The 25,821-nt window shown below is 46.8% G+C and overlaps 1 long non-coding RNA gene across 2 annotated transcripts in view; it reads right to left on the bottom strand.

Moving 5' to 3' along the window:
* LOC137621238 (uncharacterized) overlaps window positions 1-24,885 on the bottom strand; it is a 137,345-nt gene extending 112,460 nt beyond the window's left edge. For both annotated transcript variants that reach the window (XR_011040185.1, XR_011040186.1), the window contains exon 1: window positions 24,770-24,885. This is a non-coding gene — a long non-coding RNA (uncharacterized lncRNA). The remainder of the gene's footprint in view (window positions 1-24,769) is intronic.
* Window positions 24,886-25,821: the final 936 nt, after the last annotated feature.

Here is a 25,821-nt window from a genome sequence, read left to right as displayed (position 1 = left end):
CATCATCTGACCCCATACCAGTTGGCTAGTATAGCCCCTAGGCCAGAGCGCCTATATCAGTGTTCATGCATGATTTTATCAGTGATCCTAGGTTTATTTATGAAGATAGTGGCATTATTTTACAATACTATTGACTGTGATGCAAGTGTTTTCGCCTTCAGGGACCATATAAGGGACAGGTTAGATAGTGTATCTTTCTAACCTAACCTACCAGTAGGACCCTTATATGCTTCCTTCATCCCCTGCCTTAGGGCACCCCCTCTGTGTAGTCTTGCTCCCCCTACCATGTAAGGGAGTCAAGCTCTTATCAGAGTACTATATCGCTTATCTGTCCTCCCTAAGGGTTGCGTCCGAGGATGAGGAACGGCTAGTCCTTCCTCTATTGCTGGGGCTAGGTCTCCGACCTTTCCTGCAATAGCGATACGTCTTCCGTCCTTCCTAGTTCAGGGTGTGACATCCCTGCTCTAGGTTAGGTTTCGGAGAGGTTAGTTCTGTACCTTGCTGAAACGATACCCATGCACCGTTTTCATACAGGCTGCCTTACCCTAGGCTAGGGAGTGTCCTCCCTTCCTTGGTGGCCGCTCTGGTACAGACCCCCTCCGCAGAAGACCCTTCTCTTCACCCCTCCCCACCTATCTCTTGTATGGCCTAGCCTATGCTTAGGTTAGTCTTTACCCATCTGTCCCCTGTCCTACAACTCCTCCCTAGGGTGGAGTGGTAGGGCTACCTTGAGCTCCTGTGTGCAGTCCGCTCTGGTACATATACCCTTCATAGTGTCCTATGGGGTTAGCCACTAGATGCGTTCTGTTCTATAGGGGTTCTCCCCCCTCTTGAGTGTTCCCTACCCTCCCTTGGGCTCCCTTAGCTCCCGGCCCTCTGCGGCCCCCGCTTCTGGGTGATAGGGCTAGCCTCTATCATGGGTACACTCACTCAGGTGGGATGTCTTGGGGTCCGTGGCCGGACTCCTACATCCCCCCTTCTGTCTCTTTCTCTATCCTGGTGCCGGTCCCTTGCCGCCTCTACTGTCGGTGATACCCACCTCCTACCTTGGTGACTTACCCCTTACCCTCTGCGCCGCCAGTACCCCGCGTGCCGGGGGATTTCCGCCTGCCGCCGGCGCCTAGCCGATGGCTTTCCCTCCTTCCTCATAGTATCAGTCGTCCGTCCACCGGCCGGCCCTCGGAGTTCCGGCATCCACTGCCGGCACTCCGGTTCCGCTATAACCATCCTTGCCCCTGTCACCAAGCCGGCTACCTCCGGCTGCCGGAGCCGCCGCTCCCTGCCAGCGTGCCGCCGCTGTGCCGGCGGCCGCCACCCTGGTATTACTCTTGACTTCTATATTGTCTTCCTTAATGCCAGAAACTCTGCTGGAGCGGCCTCCGGCGTGCCGGCGATCTGCCGGAGCCTTCCGGAGGCGTCAAGACGACTTGCACCCCCTTCTACTAGCTATCATCTGATGTTGATAGCCCTACATCGCAACCAGATGACTTGATTACGTAAATGGATTGGTATTATCTTACCGTTCTATTAGTAACCATGCTGTCTTCTTGCATATCACAGATTTCCAGCATGCTGTGTGTATCTCAGCACGGCTGGTTGCCGGAAACCGTTACCCTATGGGATCTTCTAGTTCCCAATTCTAGTGTCTGAGTGGTCTCAGTCCTAGCCTTATACCCTTGACAATTTCCAATAGAATTCACACTGCCCTACAGGCATTCCATGCTGAATTCTATCCTGTGCCTTCGATCACAGCAGATTGTCTATGGATGAAGGTCACGGTAACCAGCCAGGCGAGTTACACGGAGTATGTATCTTTCTCCTTCTTTCAGCCCATTCTCTGTGCATCACACCTAATGTCAAGTTAAAATTAATTAATTAATATTTAACTTTAGTTTAAGAGTCATCCTTATGACTCCCCCATACTCATGTTCTCTTTCTCTTACAGGAGGAGCAACTGAAGCGTGACCACAGCTTCTGTGCAGTGAAGCGCCCACACTTCTATGGACACACGGCGTGTAGTCCCCACGCCCCTTGTGCCAACAAGAAAGGGGATCTAAAGTTCTGGGACCCGCAGAACTGTACGGTCTGCCAGGATCGCCTGGTCGATGCGTTCAACAATCCTCCCTCAGCGGAGGTTAGGGACGCTTCTCGAGATAAGCTACTTAAGTGGGTGCGTGGCTTCCAGAAGAACGCCACTGGACCGTACCTTGCCACTGAAGACATGAGGGCCTTATTGTTCCCAAAGGCTTCCCCAGATTCTGTGGTCCCCAAGGATCAGATCCCCACTGTCCATATCACGGTGGAACCCGATGTCGTCATGGCCCAGTCCATGCACGAGTGTCACCTGGATGCCGAAAACAAAGAACGTATGTCGGATATTTCGGAGGACACGGAGAGGACCCTCATGGCCCAAGGCGCGGACGATGAAGAGGACCAGGTGGATTACACCGAGACGGAGCAGGAGGTCGCTCCGCCTTCCATCCCCGCCCCTACTCCTACACCGACGGAAGTGTCTCTCCCGTCTACCTCCGCTACCCCGGATCCCATCCCATCCGCCCAGGAGATGTTCCGTATGATAGAAGCCCTTATGGAACAGAAGCTTCAAGTGACACACGAGTTCATCAGGTCCATGGGAGGTTCCAAAGAATCGAAGATGATTTCGGTTAAGGACCTCCCGATATGCTCACATGCCAACCCCTGGAGGTATGCTGAGCATATGGTCATCGCAACAGGCAGGATCTTCATCAGCGATAAGATCGGCTCGGTTGCCCTGGAAGAAGTGGAGTTCTTCCCGAGCTTTGAGGCTTACCCGGACTGTTACGTCCGGCTTCGATCCGAACCTGCCTCTAAAGAAGAGACCGAACCCAAGGAGGTGATAGTGTTCGATCTCCCGAAGGCCCAGCCTATGCTAGCCAACGCTTTTAAAAGTAGGGGTTTTACCTGCTCAAAGCTTCCGGCACTGAGCAAAAAGCATCCTACTTACGTCGCACCCGACGACGCAGTCCTTCCCTTTACGGAAAAGGCCTTCGCTGCGTGTCACAAGGCAGTGGAAGAAGGGAAGCCCTGTCCTGCACTGGAGGAGTGCAGACCCTTCTCCATGGTGACTCCCCCTGACGCTCGACACTGGAAGGATATCCAGCATACCTTCGTGGTGGGAAAACTAGATCCTGACGTAGCTGAACGTTAGTTTAATGAAGACCTCCCGAAACTTAATGACCATCTCCTTCGTCGGGAACAAGACACGAAGGAAAGGCTCGCAGCATCCATGTCCCTCCAAGTACAGCTTGACGTCATGGCTGGTGACACCAGAGTCCCCGACCACTACATGGTACTCGCCAAATCGCACATGGCAACTCTGGTAAAGGATCTGTACAACTTCATGAAGGCTCGGAGAGCCTGTCGTGAATTCGTGTTCTCAAGTGCCACAGTGAGACACGAACCCCGGAGGCTTATTTCCTCCAACATCTGGGGTAAGCACCTCTTTCCCTCCGACCTTGTGAAAGAGATCACCGACAAGGCTGCCACTGAGAATAGGAACCTTCTCAACAAGTGGGGCATGTCAAAAAAGAGGAAATCCTCTCAGGACGATGGCCCTCAACCTAAGAGGAAATCCTTCAAGCAAAAACCCCAGCAACGTCAACAGAGACGGCAGTTTCCGGGACCCGCTACTCCCCAAGTGGCTGCTCAGCCACAACAGACCTTTCAGTTGGTCACCCAACCGGTTTTGTCCCAGTCACCGGTTTTCACCCCTGCCTTTGAGCAACAGACAACTACCTTTCGTCCCAAAGGTAGAGGCTCAAACAGAGGTGCAGGCAGAGACGCATCTCGCCGTCCCTCCAGAGGCAGAGGAGGAAGGGGAGCTAGCGGCCGAGGCAGTAAGCCCTCGGGACACCAGAAGCAATGAAGTGCTTCCGGTGGGAGGAAGACTCCGCCAATTCCAGGATCGTTGGACCTTCGATCCCTGGGCACACAGCATCGTCAAGAAGGGTCTAGGCTGGAGTTGGACTCAACCACTGCCAACCTTCCAGCAATTCTTCCAACAATATACCCCCCTTCTGGAAGAATATGTCCTAGATCTCATGAACAAGAAGGTGATAAGGAGGGTAAAGTCAACCAGGTTCCAAGGGAGACTGTTTTGCGTCCCTAAGAAAGACTCCGACAAGCTCAGAGTCATTCTGGATTTATCCCCCCTTAACAAGTTCATAGCGAACAAGAAGTTCAAGATGCTGACTCTTCAACAGATAAGGACCCTTCTGCCTCGTGGTTCTTACACGGTCTCCATAGACCTGGCGGATGCCTACTGGCACGTTCCAATGAACCATCACGCTTCCTCCTACCTAGGATTTCGACTCCAAAGGAAAAGCTACGCCTTCAGGGCCATGCCCTTTGGCCTCAACGTGGCCCCTCGGATCTTCACAAAGCTGGCGGACGCCATAGTACAACAGCTCCGCCTCCGAGACGTTCAGGTGATGGCCTACCTAGACGATTGGCTAGTCTGGGCTCCATCGCTCAAGGATTGTTTAAAATCCTGCAGCAAAGTCACCCAGTTCCTAGAACACCTGGGATTCAAGATAAACGCGAAGAAATCTCGCCTCTCTCCAGCTCAGAAGTTCCAATGGTTAGGAATCCAGTGGAACCTTCAGTCACACCGCCTTTCCATCCCCCAGAAGAAAAGGAAGGAAATAGCAGGGTCTGTCAAGCAACTACTGAAATCCAAACGGATCTCAAGACGCCAGCAGGAACGAGTTCTAGGCTCTCTACAGTTTGCCTCAGTGACAAACCCAGTGCTTCGTGCACAGCTAAAGGATGCCGCGGGAGTCTGGAGACGTTCTGCATCCATCGCTCGAAGAGACCTCAAGAGACGGCTCCCAAACAGACTTCGGCTTCTCCTCAAGCCGTGGTCGGAAGCGACGGCCCTGAAAAGGTCCATCCCTCTTCAACACCCACCTCCATCACTCAACATCCACACGGACGCTTCGCTGGAGGGTTGGGGAGGTCACTCCCACCAAAAACAGGCTCAAGGCACATGGTCTCCCCTATTCAAGACGTTTCACATCAACATCTTGGAGGCCATGGCGGTCCTTCTAACACTGAAGAAACTCTCCCCGCCTCCCTCGATCCATATTCGTCTAACCCTAGACAACTCGGTGGTAGTTCGATGTCTCAATCGCCAAGGCTCAAGATCACCCCAGATAAATCAGGTGCTTCTAACGATCTTCCGTCTGGCAGAGAGGAAGAAGTGGCACCTGTCTGCAGTTCACCTACAAGGGTTCCGCAATGTGACGGCGGACGCTCTATCCCGGACAAGCCCGATAGAGTCGGAATGGTCTCTAGACGCAAGATCATTCTCCTTCATCTCTCACCAAGTCCCAGAACTTCAGATCGATCTCTTCGCAACGAGCGACAACAATTAACTTCCTCGATATGTGGCCCCGTACGAGGACCCCAAGGCAGAGGCAGTGGACGCCATGTCTCTGGACTGGAACAGATGGTCCAAGATCTACCTGTTCCCTCCCACCAACCTTCTGCTGAAAGTCCTCTCCAAACTGAGAACCTTCAAAGGGACAGCGGCCCTAGTGGCTCCCAAGTGGCCCCGGACCAATTGGTACCCCCTGGTCCTAGAGCTGCAGCCCACGCTGATCCCTCTCCCGGGCCCAGTTCTCTCCCAGCAAGTACAGAAGTCGACTGTCTTCGCTTCATCATCAAAAATCAAGGACCTTCATCTCATGATTTTCTCTCCCTAGCCGCGAAGAAAAGGTTTGGGATCTCGAAGAAAAGTCTAGACTTCCTCGAGGAATACAAGATCGAATCCACAAGACGGCAATACGAATCATCTTGGAGAAAATGGGTCTCATTCGTCAAGGCAAAAAATCCTACGGAAATCACCATTGATTTTTGCATGTCCTTCTTTATTCACCTTCATGGACAGGGCTTGGCAGCCAATACAATTTCTACTTGCAAATCGGCCTTGACTAGACCACTGTTGTATGCCTTCCAAATTGATCTGTCCAGCGACATCTTCAATAAACTGCCGAAAGCATGAGCTCGTTTACGCCCAGCACCCCCACCGAAACCGATCTCCTGGTCTTTGGACAAGGTGCTCCATTTCTCCTCCAACTTGGATAATGATTCATGCCCTCTCAAGGATCTGACTCAGAAAGTTATATTTCTTTTTACTCTTGCTTCAGGAGCCCGAGTCAGCGAAATAGTGGCATTATCAAGAGAAGAAGGTTATATCTTGTTTACTGACTCAGGAGACCTTACCCTCTTCCCGGATCCGACGTTTCTCGCCAAAAACGAATTACCCACCAAAAGATGGGGCCCTTGGAGAATATGCCCCCTGAAAGAAGATGCCTCTCTATGCCCAGTAGAGAGCCTCAAGGTCTATCTTTGCAGAACTTCGGACTTTGGTGGAGGCCAACTCTTCAAAGGAGAAACATCGGGCAGCGACCTGTCACTGAAACAACTAAGAGCGAAAATCACCTACTTCATTCGCAGAGCGGATCCTGACAGTACACCCGCCGGTCACGATCCTAGAAAAGTTGCATCGTCTCTGAATTTCTTTCAGAGTATGGATTTCGAAAGCCTTAAGAGTTTCACAGGCTGGAAGTCCTCGCGTGTTTTCTTCAAACATTATGCAAAACAAGTGCACGAAGTCAAACATTTTGTGGTATCCGCAGGTAGTGTTATGAAACCTGCACCTAACTCTGCATAGAACAGTGAGTTACTTGGGACTCTAACTCTTCGGGTGCCTATGTTGACCCTCGAGTGATACGTAGTGATGTCGAAAACACTTAGTGCTTTTCATATAACTGTTCTTATCCCAGGTGAAATGTCATAGTCGTCACACGAGTGCCGCATGCCTAGAGCATGATGTGTTTTATTTTAAAGACTGACGTTCCTTGAGAACGAGTGCCTACTAATAAATTTGAAATTCTCTTTCAGATTCAAGAGCAAGTCTTTCATTACTATGTACATTATAATTTGTTGTAAATTAACTTTACATATATTGCAATTCATTTATTTTCTCTGCAATTGTGAAATAAAATTCTTATTTTATTACTTGTGCGTCTCAATCCGCTCCTACTTATCCTATGAAATACATGTGTCATAGTTTTATTATCCCCTTCCTCTTATGGTTGATGAAGATACTAAGGTCTCAACCCTTATTATATATTCACCTATGCAATGTAATATTCCAATACGAATACTTACTCTCTTCATACCTTAGAGACGAGACAATTCTCCACTACATACAGTGCCTAACCACCACTTGTCTGCCCTTGAGAATGTTCCTATATGAATGCCAACCATTCAGTCTTGTCTCCAAGTTCTTCAGGCTCTTCTAGCAAGGTGAATAGCCCTTCGATAACCACTTTGATTTCGGCATGGCCCGTGGGAACTTCACTGCCAGGGGGTCAGGAAGGTCTCTTCCCCACGGTTCTTCTATTAAGATTACTATGCTACCCTGTTCAAAGCCCTTGGCACTTACTCAAACGGGAAAATCTACCACGATACATTGATTCTCTGGTATTCTTCCATCAGGATGCCATGGCTTGAGCCCAAAAAACGGATTTTGAGCGAAGCGAAAAATCTATTTTTGGGTGAGATAGCCATGGCGTCCTGATGGACCCTCCCTGCTACTTCGTCCAGTTTTTCAGGTCCCACCCTGCTCTGCTGTATCATGGCGATCGGCAAGCAACTGGCTTCAGGATGAGGACGGACGTGACGTCATTTAGCAATGGCGCCCGTTTGTTTACGTCTCGAGTACCAAAAGTAGCCACGAACGAGATTAGCTGTGGAACGGCTCCCCAGCTATTCTCCGCCCCTACACACCGAAGTGTTAACTGTTTGGGGTGTAGATAGCTATGTGGCGCGTTAATACATGCGTCCCCTGTTGATATACGATGTCTTAAAAGGGAAACCTTTAGGATACTCGCTCCGGAAGTTAGAATTCGGTGATAACCTGTGGTTAAATTCTCTGGGAATATTTAGTAGTGATATACCCAAGGAAGCTACCAAAAAGGAACCTTCCATCAGGACGCCATGGCTATCTCACCTAAAAATAGATTTTTCGCTTCGCTCAAAATCCGTTTTTATTACAGTATTTCTCCATCTTATTTTTGATATTTTTAGTTGGATTTGTGTTTATCCCCGAATATTTATAAGTTTGGGACCTTCTGTATTGCATTAATAAGATTGATGGGAAAACATAGGAGGAGGGTTTCACAACCTCTCTGTGGTTATTAAGGCGAAGCAAGGGTCTCGCAAAAAGGTGGGTTGTGAGTAGCCCTATGTCTTCCCCTCAGACGGGAACAAAAAAGGCTGTGCTGGAATTGAAGACCAGCTGTTTCTTTCTCGTTAGAGTTAGAAACGATGAGGCGCAAATCCTGATGGGCTTGGCCTCAAAAAGCTCAAGAACTTTGTTGTGCCGAAAGGCCCAATGTGGCAATAACCCCGAAGAGTTTAAGGCCTATGAAACCCTATGTCGATGGGAGATCAGGCGGTCGCAAGCGGCCGGCAGCAGTCACCATCTGCTGCAAAGATCCCAGAGGGTGAATGCAATGAGATTCGTTTCGTACTCTGAGAGTATGGCAGCGGTGAATAGGAATTTTAAGCAATCACCTAATTCATTCGTTAACAAGCTCTGAAGAGCAAAGACAGGACATGGACGAATCCAAGTCCCACCGGAAGAATCCCTAAAAGGGGAAACCCCAGAGATGAAGGAAGTCTCTCCTGCGGATGGGAAAGTCGGCAAACCTCTGTTGCTGTTGGCTGCAATTCTCCCTGGGCAGTGGCTAGAGGAACTATCCCTCAAAAGGAAGGCAGCCTAAAATGACAAATTCGTAGATAATTTGTATTTTTCCTAACTATACAAACCTTAGCTATTTATTAGCTTGCTACCACTCCAGTTCACACACATGTGATTTAGTCACTTTGCTTGGAGGTAGGACTTCAAGGGGGATAGGGATGGCGGACAAGTTTGTATAAATAGCAAAGGTTTGCATAGTTAGGAAAAATACAAATTATCTACGAATTTGTCATTTGTTCCGTAACTGGAATACAAACCTCACTATTTATTAGGGGTGACTCACCCATTGGCAAGGGTGGATGTCCCAGCCAATCTGGCTTTTGGCTTTGCACGACGGCTCCTTATCCGAGTATGTTAGTACTAAAAAATAAGGAGTCCCTGCCCTCGCTAAAACCTTGTTATGCAAGGTCCGCGGCCTACGAAAGCTGTGTGTTGAGATGTGCAGAAGTGTGACCGTATAGGTAAAGTTATTCAGTGTCTATGTAGGAAAAACCTGATGTAACCAAGAATTTCCCAATACCACCTAGCCAGGGTATGTGGACGCAACAGTATTAGCTTAATACTAGGTACACAAGGGAGCATGGTTTACCTGCAGTGGTTTGAGGTCAGCTTATGCAGAGAACCCAGGATGCTGCTTTACCCCTGAGAGGGTAGGATGAAGAAAAGAATATAAGCCAGTCAAATCGTTTCATTCACGCAGACTAAAACCAGGTAACAGTGCCCTCAACCTTCTGCTACTTGTCCAATAAGGACCTTGAGGTATACAACCAGCTGTTGTGCAGCCACCACTGGACCAATAGATATCGTATCGAGTTCCTGTGGGTCACGTCTTGCAGGAGAAAGGTTGTGAAAGTCACCTGGAACATTCACATCCTTTCTTGTAAAACCTGCGTCACAGAGTAATCTGCTAAGAAGGACCAGGGGCATAGTTATGCCCCTGACACTGTGAGTCGTCATGTCGAGATGATGTTTCGGTGATCCTCCTCTAGTCTCTCCCGGTGCTAATGACAAGAGAAGGGACCTGGATGGGATGTTGCCGTTTTCTTTAGGTAAAGTCTCATACCTTACCCTGGGTAGAGTAAGGGATTATCTGGATCGTCTGTTACGAAGTGGAGATTTGTGTAGGATCCGTCACCTCTGGAGACTGTGTCTGGTGACATACTCAGGGACGAAACTGATCATTGTCTTTCTCCCTTCTCAATAATGGCCGATAGAAAACGTATCGAGCCTCCTGTGGGTCACGTCTTGCAGGTAGTGGGATGTGAAGGACGTCTGACGCTTCCACACCCGTGCTTGTAGCACCTGCGTCACTGAAAAGTTTTTCTTGAAGGCCAGGGACGTAGCTACGCCCGACATGTGCTCTAGGGCGATGTGACAGAGGAGGGTCTGGATTCAGGGACAGATGGATCACCCTACGAATCCATGCTGAGATGGTATTCTTGGTAATCCTCCTCTTAGTCCTCCCAGTGCTCACAAACAATGCCTGCACCTGGGGACAAACTGCAGCCGTTCTTTTGAGATATAGCCTCAGACTCCTTACTGGACACAGTAGGAGATGGTCTGGGTCATCTGTTACATAACGAAGACTCGAAATCTGGAAGGAGTCGAACCAAGGGTCCGGCACTCCCGGATTCTGAGTCTTAGCAATAAACTCAGTGACGAATCTGAACGTTACCTCCCCCCCATCCCCTTGAATGGGCGATGTCATAAGAGAGACCATGAAATTCACCGACTCGCTTGGCCGAGGCCAAAGCTAGTAGGAACACCGTCTTCAAAGTTAGGTGGCGATCTGAAGCCTGGCGTAATAGTTCGTAAGGAGGTCTCTTAAGAGACCTGAGAACTCGAACCATGTTCCATGGAGGAGGTCTCACTTCCGACTGAGGGCAGATAAGTTCATAACTTCGTATGAGTAGGGAAAGTTCCAGTGAGGAAGAAATGTCCACTCCTTTGAGCCTGAAGGCTAGACTTAAGGCTGAGCGATAGCCTTTCACCGCCGAGACTGAAAGGTGCATTTCTTCCTGCAAATACACGAAGAACTCCGCTATTGCTGGAATAATGGCATCAAGTGGAGAAATACCCCTTCCATGACACCAACCACAGAAGACTCCCCACTTTGCCTGGTAGACAGATGCGGATGACCTTCGCAGGTGTCCAGACATCCTGTTTGCAACTTGTTGCGAAAATCCTCTCGCAGCGAGGAGATGCTGGATAGTCTCCAGGTGTGAAGTCGTAGCGAAGCTATGGCTTTGAGGAAGATGTTGGCGTGTGGTTGTTTGAGTAGCTCGTGTCGTGGAGGGAGTTCTCTCAAATTCCGTTAGGAGTTGCAGAAGGTCCGGAAACCATTCCGTGTGATGCCATAGCGGAGCTATAAGGGTCATCGAAAGATTGACCGATTTTCTGGTCTTGTTGAGCACCCTCCTCATCAGACAGAACAGGGGGAAAGGCGTATACGTCGATGTTGTTCCACCGTTGTTGGAAGGCATCTTGCCAGAGCGCCTTGGGATCCGGAACCGGGGAGCAGTCCAGAGGAAGCTTGAAGTTCAGCGCTGTAGCGAACAAATCCACAGTCGGGGAACCCCACAAAGTCAGGACTTTCTTGGCTACTAGATGAGCCAAAGACCACTTGGTACTCACTATCTGAGACGCTCTGCTCAGACTGTCGGCGAGCACATTACTCTTGCCTGGAATGAAGCGAGCCGATAGTGGAATCGAGTGGGCTTCGGTCCATCTCAGTATCTCTACTGCGAGATGGGATAGCTGCTTTAAAAAGGTACCTCCTTGCTTGTTGATGTAAGCCACTACTGTGGTGTTGTCGCTCATCACCACCACAGAGTGACCCGCCAGGTATTGTTGGAACTGTTGAAGGGCCAAGAATACTGCCTTCATTTCTAGCTGATTTATATGGAGGCTCTTTTCTGATTCTGACCACAGGCCTGAGGTCCTGTGTTGCAGAACGTGGGCCCCCCACCCTTTCTTTGAGGCATCTGAAAACAGCATCAAATCCGGGGGGAGGACGAGAAGATCCACTCCCCTTCGTAGGTTCTCGTCTGTCACCCACCACTGAAGGTCCGTCTGTTCCGCAGGACCCATAAAGATCATGACGTCCGGGGAATCGTGACCCTGAATCCACCGGGACTTGAGTCGCCATTGGAGGGATCTCAACCTGAGGCGACCGTTGGGAACCAGACGCCAAGGATGAGAGGTGACCGAGAAAACGTAACCACGATTGGGCTGGAAGTTCTTCTCGTCTGAGGAAAGGACTTGCGACCCTCCTCAGCCTTGCTATCCTGTCGTCTGATGGGAAGGCTTTGTGGAGATTGGTGTCTATGATCATGCCTAGATAAACCAGTCTTTGATTGGGAAGCAGAGAGGACTTCTCAAGATTTACCATGATCCCCAGATCTTGGCAAAGTCCCAGAAGTTTGTCTTGGCGTCGGAGAAGGGCTGACTCCGAGTCTGCTAGGATTGATTTATTGATAGATTGATTAAAAGTTTTCAGGCATCCTGACATCTAAGGTCATTGACGCCGGTAACATTTAATTTATGTATACAAAAATCAAAAATAAAATAAAATAAAATATAAAAGAGTATTCAATTAAAATCATAAAAGTTGAATGTCATAAAATTTAAATATTTTTCAGAAGACCTTCTTCTGAAATAAATCTAAAAATGCCACTTGCATAGTAGGACACATCATTTCCAAGAATCTTGGCAAGGATGAACCTGCCACCCTCACCTCGAGCCTCAAACAAATATCTATTCCTTAAGTTGTTATAATTGGGGCATTCGGTCAACAAATACCTTACTGTTAGAGGTACTAAACAGTCGTCACAATACGGTTGGTGTTGGCCCTTCAGCAGAAACTCGTGTGTCAACCGAGTGTGACCAATACGGAGACGACAAAGAGACATCTCCCATTTTCGGGGCATCATATTATACCTCCAAGGAGATATGCCATTTGCTACCTCTCTCATTTTATTGCCATCTAGGCTATCCCAGTGCTGTTGCCATTTTTTGCAAACCAATTTCTTGATGTCAGGTAAGAAATCATTACAGGGAATGGAATACCTTCTTGGCAGCAACTCGGATGCAGCCTTCTCAGCCAGTGAATCTGCCTTCTCATTCCCAGACACACCTACATGTGCTGGAACCCAACAAAATTGAACTGTTATACCTCTCCGTCCAATAATAAAAAGCCATTCTAAAATCTTTAAAATTAGAGGGTTATTAGAATTAAAAACTTCTATAGCTTGAAGGACACTTCTTGCATCACTAAAAATTGTAAAATTACCCTCCTTCTCCAATGCTATTTTCTCAATAGCGGTTAATATGCCATACAGTTCGGCAGTAAATATGGAAGCGGTCAGAGGAAGTGCACCTCTACAATTAAAACCATTACTATGTACTCCAAATCCAATGCCAGCATCAGATTTGGAGCCATCAGTATAGATAAAAGTTGATCCTCTATGTTCTTTAACATGTTCATTAAAAAGAGACCTGGCTTCTAGGTCTGACATATTCTTCTTATCTCCAATAAAATATTTACAAATTGATATCTCTGGTAACTTCCATGGAGGCGTTGATGATACCTTGAATGGAAGTACCTTATTTCTAATTATATCCAGACTATTTAATAATCGTTTCACCCGAAAGCCATAAGGTTGAGGAGATTTTGGGTGCAACTCAAAGTATGATGCGTGTCTTACAAGGCTTGCAGTCTGAAAGGCTAGAGAGTTAAGGAGTCTTTGCAATCTAAACCAATACCAAAAAATGGAAGACATTCGGTAAAGGTCTAGAGGTAACTCTCCAGCATCAACAAGGAGACTTGGGATAGGCGAGGTTTTAAAAGCTCCAGTAGACAATCTAATACCTGCATGATGTATCGAGTCTAATATTTTTAACCGGCTTGGGGTGGCTGAAGAATATATTTCACAACCATAACTAATTTTGGAAAAAATCAAGGCCTTGTATAATTTTAAAATAGTATTGCGGTCTGCCCCCCATGATGTATGGGACAATACTTTTAAGATATTCAGAGCTTCAACACATTTAGCTTTTAACACTTTTAAGTGAGAAACCCATGTAAGCCTACAATCAAATATCAAACCTAAAAATTTAGCTTGTCTTGCACATGGTATCCGTTGACCTTTAATGTATATATCTGGGTCTGGATATACTCCCTGGATACGACAAAAATGGACAATGGTAGTTTTACTTGTCGAGAACTTAAATCCATTCATGTCAGCTCACTGAATAATTTTATCAATAGAGACTTGGATTTTTCTCTCAACCATTGCCATTCTAGTGCCAGCAAATGATATTGAGAGATCATCCACAAATAATGTTGAGAGAACATCCTGGGGAATGGCTGAGGATATCCCATTAATTGCTAGTGCAAAAAGGGTTACACTCAGCACACTACCCTGAGGAACTCCTCCTTCCTGGCACTTACTCTCAGATAGAGTTTCCCCCACTCTCACTTAAAAAACTCTACGTGAAAGAAATGCCTGATTAAATAGTGGCAGCTCTCCTCTCAATCCCAATTCATGAATGGTTTTATGTATACCATATCTCCATGTGGCATCATATGCCTTTTCAAGGTCAAAAAATACCGTCACATGGTGCTGTTTGGAAGCAAAGGCTTCACAAATAGAAGACTCAAGTCGTATTAACACATCAGTTTTTGAGTGCATTTTTCTGAATCCACATTGAATCGGTGATAAACCCTTCTTTTCAAGGTACCCCATCAGCCTTGCATTGACCATCTTCTCCATGATTTTACATAAACACGAAGTCAATGCAATAGGTCGATAGCTTGCTGCTAAAAACTTGTCCTTACCAGGTTTTAAAAAGGCTAAAATAATGGCTAGTTCCCAAACACTTGGGTAACTATGATCATGCCATATTCTATTAATAATACTTAAAATGAATAACTTTGTATTAAAATGTACATGTTTAACCATTGCATATGGAATTCCATCGGGTCCAGGAGCTGTATCGTTGCAAGTAGCGAGTGCGGAATCAAGTTCTCTTTCAGTAAAAGGAGAATTATACGATTCTTCCCTTCCTGTTGCAAAATTTAAAATTTTCTTCTCTTCAATGCTCCTGTACTGGTGACCAGGAGCTGCTACACTCTTGCACGATACATTTGAAAAATGGTCAGCCAGGGCATTACTAACTTCATTTCCTTCAGTTACAAACTGACCATTCACTTTCAACACTGGTGGTGGGTTCGGGGTAAATTTGGCTGCAATTTTTTTTATTTTCCTCCATACAGAAGACGGTGGTGTTCTACTATTAATGGAGGAAACAAAAGCCACCCAAGATTGGCATCTAGCTTCTTTCACGGCACAACGGAACTGTGCTCTACACTTTTTGTATGATATCAAATTTTCATCAGTACGGCGTCTACGCAATCTGGTCAGGGATTTTCTGGTGGCTCTGTGCAAGGCTGTTAATTCTGAGGACCACCACGGGACTGGTCGTCTTTTGAATAGTCCTGTGGTTTTGGGAATCGAATTGATTCCTGCTGTATGAAGAGTTCCATTCAGTAGGTCTATGGCATCATTAATACTTTCAAACTGTTCTGCTCTCCCTTAGTTTTCACTTAGCTCAGAAAATTTAACCCAGTCTGCCTTGTCTAGATTCCAACGTGGCGATCTTTGCAAAGGCGGACCCTTGTTGGTGTTTATAATGATTGGTGCATGATCACTAGTATGCCAATCATCTAATGTCCTGCAATCAAAATCAAGAAGACAGTTAGAGCTTGCAATTGAAAGGTCAATGCATGACAAAGTACCTGTCTGGACATGGAAGTGCGTGGGCTCTCCTGTATTAAGGAGCCCCACATCCTTATTCTCCACACTTGATGAGATAATATTGCCCCTTGTGTTGGCCAAAACATCACCCCATAAAGGATGTCTACCATTCATATCTCCCAGTAAGAGAAAAGGTTGAGGGAGTTGTTGAATGACTTCTGCTAAATCATCATATAAAATATTATCATTTGGAGGTAAATACAGAGAGCATATTGTATATTTTCTCCCTATATCAATTTGTACAACAACTGCCTGCAGGGTTGTACGTATAGACATAGGTATTTGGGGAACATCTCGACGAATGTACATGTGACTTCCGCCATGGCTCCCTGCTTGTTGATTATATGGTGTTCTATAGCTAACATACTCTCGAGGACTAGGAGTGTTAGAATCAAGCATACTTTCCTGTAGACATACAATTATGGGGGAATGCTCATGAATTAGGAGCTTAAGTTCTTTATATTTCGCCCTCAAACCCTGACAGTTCCATTGCAAAATGGAGGAGAAAACTATGGATTATTTCTGGAAGACATCTTGGATGAGGTCTTCCCATTAGCAGTTTTTAATTTAACATTAATACCTGTAGGTTTCTTCAGAGGTGGTCTTGTTATGTTGGGTTTTACATTTGTTTTTTTCTTTGTATTCTTTTTATCTATTTGTTGAGGTGGATGGTGGACCTCAACTTGAATTTCTGATTTATTCAGTTCATCTTCTGGTTCATTAGAAACATCAACAGACAAAACATCAAATTTATTTGATGTCATAACCTTAACGTTTCTAATGGAGTCTGCTAGGATCAGCCGGTCGTCCAGATAACGGAGGAGACGGATGCCGATCCCTTGTGCCCACAACGATATTAGGGTGAACACTGGTGAAAACCTGTGGTGCTGTGGAGAGGCCAAAACACAGCACCTTGAACTGGTACACCTTGTTGTCTAGGCTGAATCTTAAGTACTTCCTTGAAGATGGATGGACTGGGATCTGGAAGTACGCGTCCTTCAGGTCCAGTGTACACATGAAGTCTTGCGGTCTCACTGCAAGTCTGACCGTGTCTGTGGTCTCCATGCTGAGCGGAGTTTGCTTGACAAACCTGTTCAGAGCTGAGAGGTTGATGACTGGTCTCCAGCCTCCAGATGCCTTCTTTACAAGAGAGTCGACTGAAGAAGCCTGGGGACCCGTCGACGACCTCTTGGAGAGCGCCCTTCTTCAACATGGTCTGGACTTCTGCCCGAAGGGCTTGTCCCCTTGCCAATCCCATGGCAAGGTAACTCAAAGACACTGGATTTGCTGTCAGGGGAGGTAGAGATGTTGTGAACGGGATGCAATATCCCTGACTGATTACAGAAATCGTCCAGGAATCGGCCCCGAGTTGCTGCCACCTGTTCGTGTAACTTTGTAGGCATACCCCCACTGGTGGACATGCAGGGGGACGGCCAATCCTAGTGTTTGCAGCCTCGGCCGCTCCCTCTAGGATGCTTTCCTCCCCAGGAGGACTTTTTGCCTTTCTTGTCCTTGACAGGAAAGGGCTTAGACACCTGTCGTCTTCGCTGTAGCTGGCGGTTTCGTGGTCTTGGTAGGACGTGCTTGCTGGGGTGCTGGAGGTTTATATTGCTTCGATGTTAGAGCCCTATGAAGGAGAGATTCCTGGTTGGACTTCTCCACCTCTCAGCCGCCTGCTCCACATTTTAAGGCTCGAACAAGTTCTTCCCCATAATGGAAGAATGTCTGAGCCTGCTGATCTCGGTACTGGGGACATTATGATGGAATCTCTCAAACACTGCATCTCAACGTTTCAAGATGGTATTAGCCCACAAGTTCGAGACTTGGTGGGCTAGAAACTCGATCGTACGAGTGCCCGAGAGTAAAAAGGTCTCCATGGCCTTCCTGGTACTTTCTTTGGACAAGTCCTCTGAACGTAACAGGATGCCTAAGGACCCTAGCCAGATGTCCAGCCACGAAGTTGCCTGCATGGCACACTTCGCTACCTTCTCCTGGCTAAGGATCTCCGTTGCCGAGAACGAGACCTGCCGGTTGGAGTCTCTCTCTAGAGGGACTCCCCTGGTAAGCTCTTCCAAAGAGTGGTGCCAGGGAAGAGCTAAACAAGTCTCCTCAACGATGTCAAAGTACCTCCTCTGGTGGACACGAGGTGGTGGGTGGAGTTTGTTGCCGGCACTGGATCAGCTGGAGGAGGCAAGCTTGGAGAGCTGGGCTTCGACCTTGTCTCTGGCACTCTTAACCCCTTGAGACCAGGGCAAAGCCGCACTGGCCTTTGAGGATTTTTGAGTCCCAAAGACTCTGTCCAAGACCGTGTCTTTGCCCTCACGAGGGGGAATCTCTGGATCTGCAAACCAATGGAGATTCCTCATAAGAGTCAGAACCTGCCAGATCGCATGCTCTGACTTCTACAGCTACCCTCCTGAAGGGCTAGCAGCGAAGTCTCCTGTCCCCAAAGGCTCTTCTTGGGGGGACTCGTGGACGTTCTCCGAGTGCTTGGCTGGCTCCGGTCTAAGCCTTGAAGATGACTTCAGCAAAGTCTTGGCGTCCTTCGACTACCTCCTGGGAGGGATGCAGGACTCCAACAACGATGGTGGGAGGCTCTTCTCCACCCCTACCAGAGAAGACTTTCCAGCGCGAGGTGGGGTTTCCCTCATTGGTGCGATGGAAGAACGCCTCACCTCGCGTGACTCCCCTGAGGACGGGAAATCTTCGTCTGAAGGGGACGGAGTGAAAGTCTGGGGGGGGGGGTGAGGAAGCTTTCCTCAAGGACTTACGAGGAGTCAGCTTCGCCCTCGGAGAAGTTACCATGTTCGACACTCCTCTCTTCCTCTTCAGGGGAGTAGTAGCTGCCAATGATTTGTGGCCCAGCTCAGAGAGAACAGGCTTAAAAGCCTGCATGACCGCTCTGACCAGGAACCCAAACCAAGGCTGCTGACTGACAGCTGTGCTGTCAGACACTCCCTCTGGAGGGAAGGGGATCGACTGATCCCTAAGAGGAGTTACCAAAGGGGCGTTCGCCTGAAAAGATGAAGGAGAAGAAAAGTCCCTGGACCTATCCGGAATCCTCCCTCCCGCCGGCGAGCGCACTGTTCAGCGCTTGCGCGGGGGGAGGGGGGGGGGGGGGCGCATGACCTTGCCGCGCATTGTCCTGCAGTCTCGCAGGTGGGATCGCGCTGGGGAGCGTGCTGGGGAGCGCGCTGGGGAGCGCGCTGGGGAGCGCGCTGGGGAGCGCGCTGGGGAGCGTGCTGGCACTCGCGCGATGGGAAATGCCCTGGGATTTCCCTGGGTCGCGGGCGGGAGACTGTGGGCGCGCAGGGTCCGGCCGAAGAGCCCGTGCGGGCGATAACGTTGGGCCCGCGCGCCCTGGAGACACATCCCTTGCGCGTGGGCGCGCATGAGAGCGTACATCTGGCTGTGGTGATGGGCGTGGGCGCGCAGGGCACGCGTCGGAGACTGCGTGCGAGGGAGCACTGGCGAAGGATGGCGCGCAGGCGGGGACCGATGGCGCGTTGGCGATAGCTGCCACGTTGGTGAGCACTGGCGAGCAGGGGAAGAAGTTAACTTCCCCACTGTGCCCAGATCAGAAGATCGTGGGCGCACAGGAAATCATTAGCGCGTAGGCGAGAGCTGGCGCGCAGGAGAGTACTGGTACGTAGGAGAACAAAAGCAAGCATGGCACGCAGCAGGATGATGGCGATCTGGAGCGAGGGTGAGCGCTGGCGCGCAGGTGATCATTGGCGCGCAGAGGAGACCTGGCGCATAAGGGATGTATGCCCTAACTTGCGCATACATCCTTGATGCCCCGAAGGGACCGTTGCCCGTTTTACAACGGGATGCGATGGCGCCCACAGCGCGTCAGCAGCCAGGAACGGCGACTGCAGGTCAGCAGGTCTGACGGGTGGAAGGTCGGCGTGCCCTTTGTAAGGACGACCTTCCACCGAAGGAGATCGCGAATGATCTGCAGAGTGGACCAGGGTTGTAGCTAGGAGAATCGGAGAACGACGGCAAGGTTCCTCTGCGGTGACAATGAACCGAAGAGGCGCCTCCTAACACCCCTGTGAGGTGAAGGAAGGCCTCTACAGCGAAGAGGAGGGCGGGCTTTACGCCTTATATGCCCTCTGGGGGCCGTGTGGTCAGCGGGCTGACCATCAACAGTCCTCCGAAGATGAGTCTCTGTTAGTGAACTCCCCCGAGGGGGAGAATCGCTGGCAGGAGAGACCGTTGGACTTTGTTCCTCCCTCGAAGGATGTTCAGAAGGGGGAAATAAGCCTTCAGCTACATCAGGATCATCACAAGCAGAGGTTTGATATAACTCATCGGAAGCCTTTGCCACGATAACGTCGATGATAGACAGAGGATCAACCTCTGCTAAAGTCGGCAATTGTTTGACAGCGGCCCCCAACCTGATCATGTCAAATAAGGCTTCCTTGGAGGGCGAACCCTCAAGCTCCAAGGAAGCCCAAAGCTGAAACAAATCATCATTAGTTACAAGCATATTCAAATACTAACCCGGGGGAGGAGGAGGAGCTGCCTCGCTATGGGCGGCAACTCTCTCTCCCAAACCCCGAGATCGGGCAACAGAACTATGGCCTACGCTACCACTCGACGACAGTTTCTCGGAAGAAACTGATCGAGTGGGAGCTTCGGAGAAGGTTTGGGCCACGGAAGAAGAGCCCTTGGGATTTTCTCCTTTCTAAGAAACTTTCGAAGGAGAAATATCCTGTTTGGACTTCTTTTTACGGCACCGTAAAAAACCTCTCCCACTGGGAGGTAGACCACTCCCTACACACTTTATTTCTATCACACCGCTGGGCCCTACAATAAGGAAATAGGGTGTGAGGGTCCGTATCGACCACCGACATATACGTCCCACAAGGGCGGTCGGGTGATCCAGGACACTTTCGCATAGCAGAGGCCAACTTCACGCACACCTGTCAAAGGAAAAGCAAAAAACATTAACAATGGCTGTCAAAGAAGGCGAGAGTGACAGCGGACACGTCTGACTACCACCCGAGCCGAGAGCAAAGTGAGCTCAAGCACAGGTGTGTGTGGGGGGGGGGAGCAAGCTACCCTCCCTAGTCCCCGCTAACTAGCGGTGTGGTAGTAAACCCTTGTTAAAATTCTAATGGCTCGTCATTTCAGATACGCCGAAAGTAATTACCCATATTAAATAGCGTGGTTTGTATGTCAGTTACGGAACAACGGTCATTTCGAACCGTGGAAGTTAATCCTTTTTGTGAACCTGTGGTTACAGAAAGGTTTTACTCACTTAGATGTTACAGTATCAGGAACCTAAATTTGGTTGCTGAAGCTAGTGTTAATTGGAGGGGCTATTTTTCCAAGGTAACTGAAAATTTTGCTGAAAACCAGCCATCAATTGGAGGGCCAGACATTTTTGATGAAATCGAAGAGTCGAAGATTATCAAGTCAAAATATGGACGTGGTCGAAAAATTCCTGGTGTATGGGATTTTGGCGGTACAGAGCTCGTCCCAGAGATTTTTTGCAGTGACACTAATCGAAACTCCACATAAGCCGCTCCAACATTAATTCTTCTTATTCAAAAGTACTTATGGCCTGGTAGAAAAAAAGTCAGTGACGAGTGGGTCACATACAAGAAAATTAGTGAATAATGGTACAGGTATTTGATTATAAACCATAGACGACTTTGTGAACCCTCAAAATCCAGAAATCTATACCCAGAACATCGAACGGTTATGGATGGACATTGAGTCGTATGTTTTGAAGTCTGGTGTTTGGAGAGAGTACTATAAGCAATACATCTCTCGTTATATATTTATAAGGTCTGTCCCTAACTACAAAGAGTTGCTGTACCAGTTCTTTCTTGCTGCTGGAAAATTGCATCTGCCATTTGGGCACACAACCAACTCAGGACCTAGTGGCTTTAACATGGAACCAGGAATGATTGGCCATACCTCACAAACAGGGCCTAGTTGAGATACTACCGCTAGAGAGTTATGGGGTCCTTTGACTGGCCAGACAGTACTACATAGGACCCTTCTCTCTGGTTACGGTTCTTTCCCTTTGCCTACACAGACACCGAATAGTCTGGCATATCCTTTACAGATTCTCCTGTCCTCATACACCTGACAACACTGTGATTACTAGACAATTTTTCTTCACCCAAGGGGTTAACTACTGCACTGTAAATGTTCAGTGGCTACTTTCCTCTTGGTAAGGGTAGAAGAGGCTCTTCAGCTATGGTAAGCAGCTCTTCTAGGAGAAGGACACTCCAAAATCAAACCATTGTTCTCTATTCTTGGGTAGTGCCATAGCCTCTGTACCATGGTCTTACACTGCCTTGGGTTAGAGTTCTCTTGCTTGAGGGTACACTTGGGCACACTTTTCTATCTAGTTTCTCTTCCTCTTGTTCTGTTAAAGTTTTTATAGTTTTAATAGGAAATATTTATTTTAATATTGTTACTATTCCTAAAATGTTCTATTTTTCCTTATTTCCTTATTTCCTTTCCTCACTGGGCTATTTTCCCTGTTGGGGCCCCTGGGCTTATAGCACCCTGCTTTTCCAACTAGGGTTGTAGCTTAGCATTTAATGATGATGATGATGATAGTGGCTTTACAGAACAAGCAGAAGTCAGCGGGGTATCTCAAATGGCAGAGCCAGTTTTCACTCCTAATTTTGGGTATTCCGACTTCGACTATTAAGGTAAGCCATTATAGATTTAAGCTCAGTGTAAACTAAGGATACAGCAAAATGCTCGCCAACGCGGCGAACGCGCAATATGTAACTCTTGCCCAGAACATATGGAGATGTAATAATTAATTGCGAGCGAAGCGAGCCACGGCTGAGCAAATATCAGTATGTGAATAATTTTTGTTAGTTCATTAACCAATATAGCCTACTCGTAGAGCATGGTTTAGTGTGAATGAAGGTTACACCAAAATACTCGCCCGGACGGCAAACGCACATAGCGCAATATGTACCGCTTCCCAGAACATACGGAGGTGATGTAATAATTAATTACGCGCGAAGCGAGCCAGGGCTGAGTGGTCAGTTTACGTTTGATAGAAAACGGGGCTCAGAAGAAAACAGGCCTGTGATAGCTTTCATAAATGTTGTTCCTCATATTTTTTGCATGAAAAAAAGGTATTATTGCAGTTTCAACCATTATGGGAAATCTATTATATTAATATTTTTCCCGAGTAAAGCAAGTCTTTTGTAGTATTTCTGTATAATATCTGTCGCAAATTCCTAGTTCTTTATATATCGACGATCAAACTCACGCTACTCATGTCTTCCTCCCAGATTTTTTCTAAGTCTGTTGTTATTGTTGACTGTGTCTTGTATTTGCTCAAATGAGCTCTGTAACCACTATAATCCACAGACAAACTAGTCCACTATGAAGTCTTACACGTTTGGCCAATCACAGCGCCTATCCACCATGACGTCATACATGTTTGGCCAATCACAGCGCGACAATACAGTAGCGGACAATACATTATCTTACCCAAGCATTTCATTTCGTTCTTAGACATGGAGGCCATAGCAAGCACGTCATCTCATGTTGCACAAGAAGTTGAAATTCCATCTTCTTGTCCTGACTGTTTCCTAACTTACAATGAATTTGTTGTAACTTATTCGGGGAATATTGAAAAACTAGTGGATTTGTGCCAGACACACAATTTAATTTTACAAAATAAAAATTGTCCTGCATGTCAAGGAACCTTCGCAACGTCTTCACCTTTCCTCAAAGCACCAGCACATCTTTATGAACCAACAGTTTAAGGTAAGCTTCATTAATTTAAAGCGTATATTATAATGGTGATAGTATAACGATGTATACAGCAGTACCATCAGTTTGGATTTGGTTTGATGGATGTGTTAGGTAGTGGCCGTAAGGGGGGGGGGGGTCGCAGGGGCTAGGCCTAGGTAGGGGTGCAGGGCCCTAGGTTAGCTGGTTGTATTAGGTTAGGTAGTGTCCCGAAAATCACTGTGGCCTTAAGGGGGGGGGGGGGTCGCACGGTAGGCCTCAGTAGGGGTACAGGGCCCCTAGGCTAGGTTAGGTGGGTTTATTAGGTTCAGTAGTGCCCTGAAAATCACTGTGGCCTTAAGGGGGGGTCGCAGGGGAGGGGGGGGGGGGCGGAGCCCTCCTCGGTAGGGCTAGGTAGGGGTATAGGGGGAGGGGTGGTGTAAGGATAAGTATTCATTTATTGCAAATATCATTTGACGCCCCCCCCCCACACCCAAATCCCCGGTTCCCACCTGGTGTCCCCCATAATTGTTGGGATGAAGTAGGGTCTTTCTGCATTCTGGAACAACTTGTTGTTTTAACTCCAATTACATAGTAAATGTCTAAATCGGATGGTTTGCGGTCAAAATAAACGTTAAATCCGTTGGAACTACACTATTTCTGATGCAACAAATATATTTTTATTCCAGTTTCCCCATAATGGTTGAAACTAATTTTACCGAAATTTTTTTTTTTTCTGTTAGTTTTCTTGTTGCTTTGTTGGCTTCTGCCATACTTTTCAATACCTAACCTGTAGTTCCCAAAATTAATGTTGGATGATGGTAATCGGAAAACGAAACATTTGGGGAGGGTAATAACATCAGAACACAACAAAAGAAAACTTTAAAAAAAAAAAATCATGCAAAAATGGCAGGGTGGGATTCAAACAAAATATTACCGTATATGGTATTCAAAATAGTGTATTTGCAAAGATTTAGGATTTCTTCAATTATGGGAGTTTCAATATCGTGACTAACATTGCACCATTCTATAACTGAACCAATTAGCCTAGGGATAACCCATGGTGCAAAGTATGTCAAACCAGGAACCCTTGATACCTCATTGATAGACTACCTGAAACTTCTCAATAGGATCTAATAAATCAAAATTCAATGCAATCCCCCCCCCCCCCAGCAAAGGACTATACGGTGTAGGATACTTACCGACCAATGATACATTTTCTAGAAAAAGTCAATATAAAATAACAGATGTGATAATTCAGGCAGCACGAAACACTAAAATTTCACCAAACTACGAAAAGCAGTAATTTCAATTTGCCACATGCAAAATCTCAATTTAATGCATACAAAAAACAAAACATCTTCTGGAATGGACAAATTTACAAGAACACCAATTCAAGTCAACAATTACTCACCATTGAAGATACTGAATCTCATTTTATAGTGAAGATACACTGTATAATAATACAACCATACTCAAGTGAAAGACAAGTTGTTTGCTACGGTACCTGTCTTTGAACACTTGAGTTCCAGTGTTGCCAGATGCCTTAGTCTAAAAATCCCCAAATCTCAATGAAAAAATTCCCAAAATAACCCAAAAATCCCCATTTCTACGAATTATTTCCTTCTGATCATGTAGGCTACACTAATATATAAATAATTCACTATACTTCATATAAGTGCAAATAAACTCATTGCAACAATATAAAGGTTTAGTCATCTTTCTTCTTCATAGAAATTTGTACAGATTATCCCCATCAGACACTCAGAAGTTTTCAAATCTAGGGGTAAATCCCCAAATCTTGGAATAAATCCCCAAATGTGGCAACACTGCACTTGACTGACTCAGTGACTCGTAAGTTTTCGAACAGTGACTTGCACTGAGTGACTGTAATAATTGCCAGAGACTGCCTAATATATAATATATTATTTATTAAATGTACAATGCATTGTTTTTAAGTTTTGATAAAATTATATGACACATTTTCCTTAACGTTTTTTTTATGTAAATTGAAGGGCGTGTCACCAGACAATCTATTGTTAATTATGAGTCCTGTGGGTGAATCAATAAAAATCAACTGACATTTATTTCAATATGAATAAAAACCTTTTACTTGCATTTATGAAGGCCTAGATTTCCATTATATTCTGTAAATACTTTTCTATGTTAATAAACAATTGATAAGCTGGTGTTATTTGCTAAAATAAAGACTCTCAAGGTTTTGTTGATATATGTTCTGGCAATACATTACAAAAGGGTTTAGTTGAGGAAGTTCTGGCAATACTTTAACAAAATGTATGGACCGTTTCTATTATATTAATATCTATTATTTTGATACTTGAAACGACAGAACAGACTTTTTATGAAATGGGGTTAACAATAAATCTAAACATTGGTCATTAGGAAATGAAATACTTATTTACAGAAGTTTTATACTTAAGTTACCTACCTAACATGTTACCATGT

The sequence above is a fragment of the Palaemon carinicauda genome, chromosome 27, assembly GCF_036898095.1.
Source record: "Palaemon carinicauda isolate YSFRI2023 chromosome 27, ASM3689809v2, whole genome shotgun sequence".
In the NCBI taxonomy this organism is placed as follows: domain Eukaryota; kingdom Metazoa; phylum Arthropoda; class Malacostraca; order Decapoda; family Palaemonidae; genus Palaemon; species Palaemon carinicauda.
The sequence above is the reverse complement of the archived record's forward strand: the minus strand, read 5'-3'. Positions and strand labels throughout refer to the sequence as shown.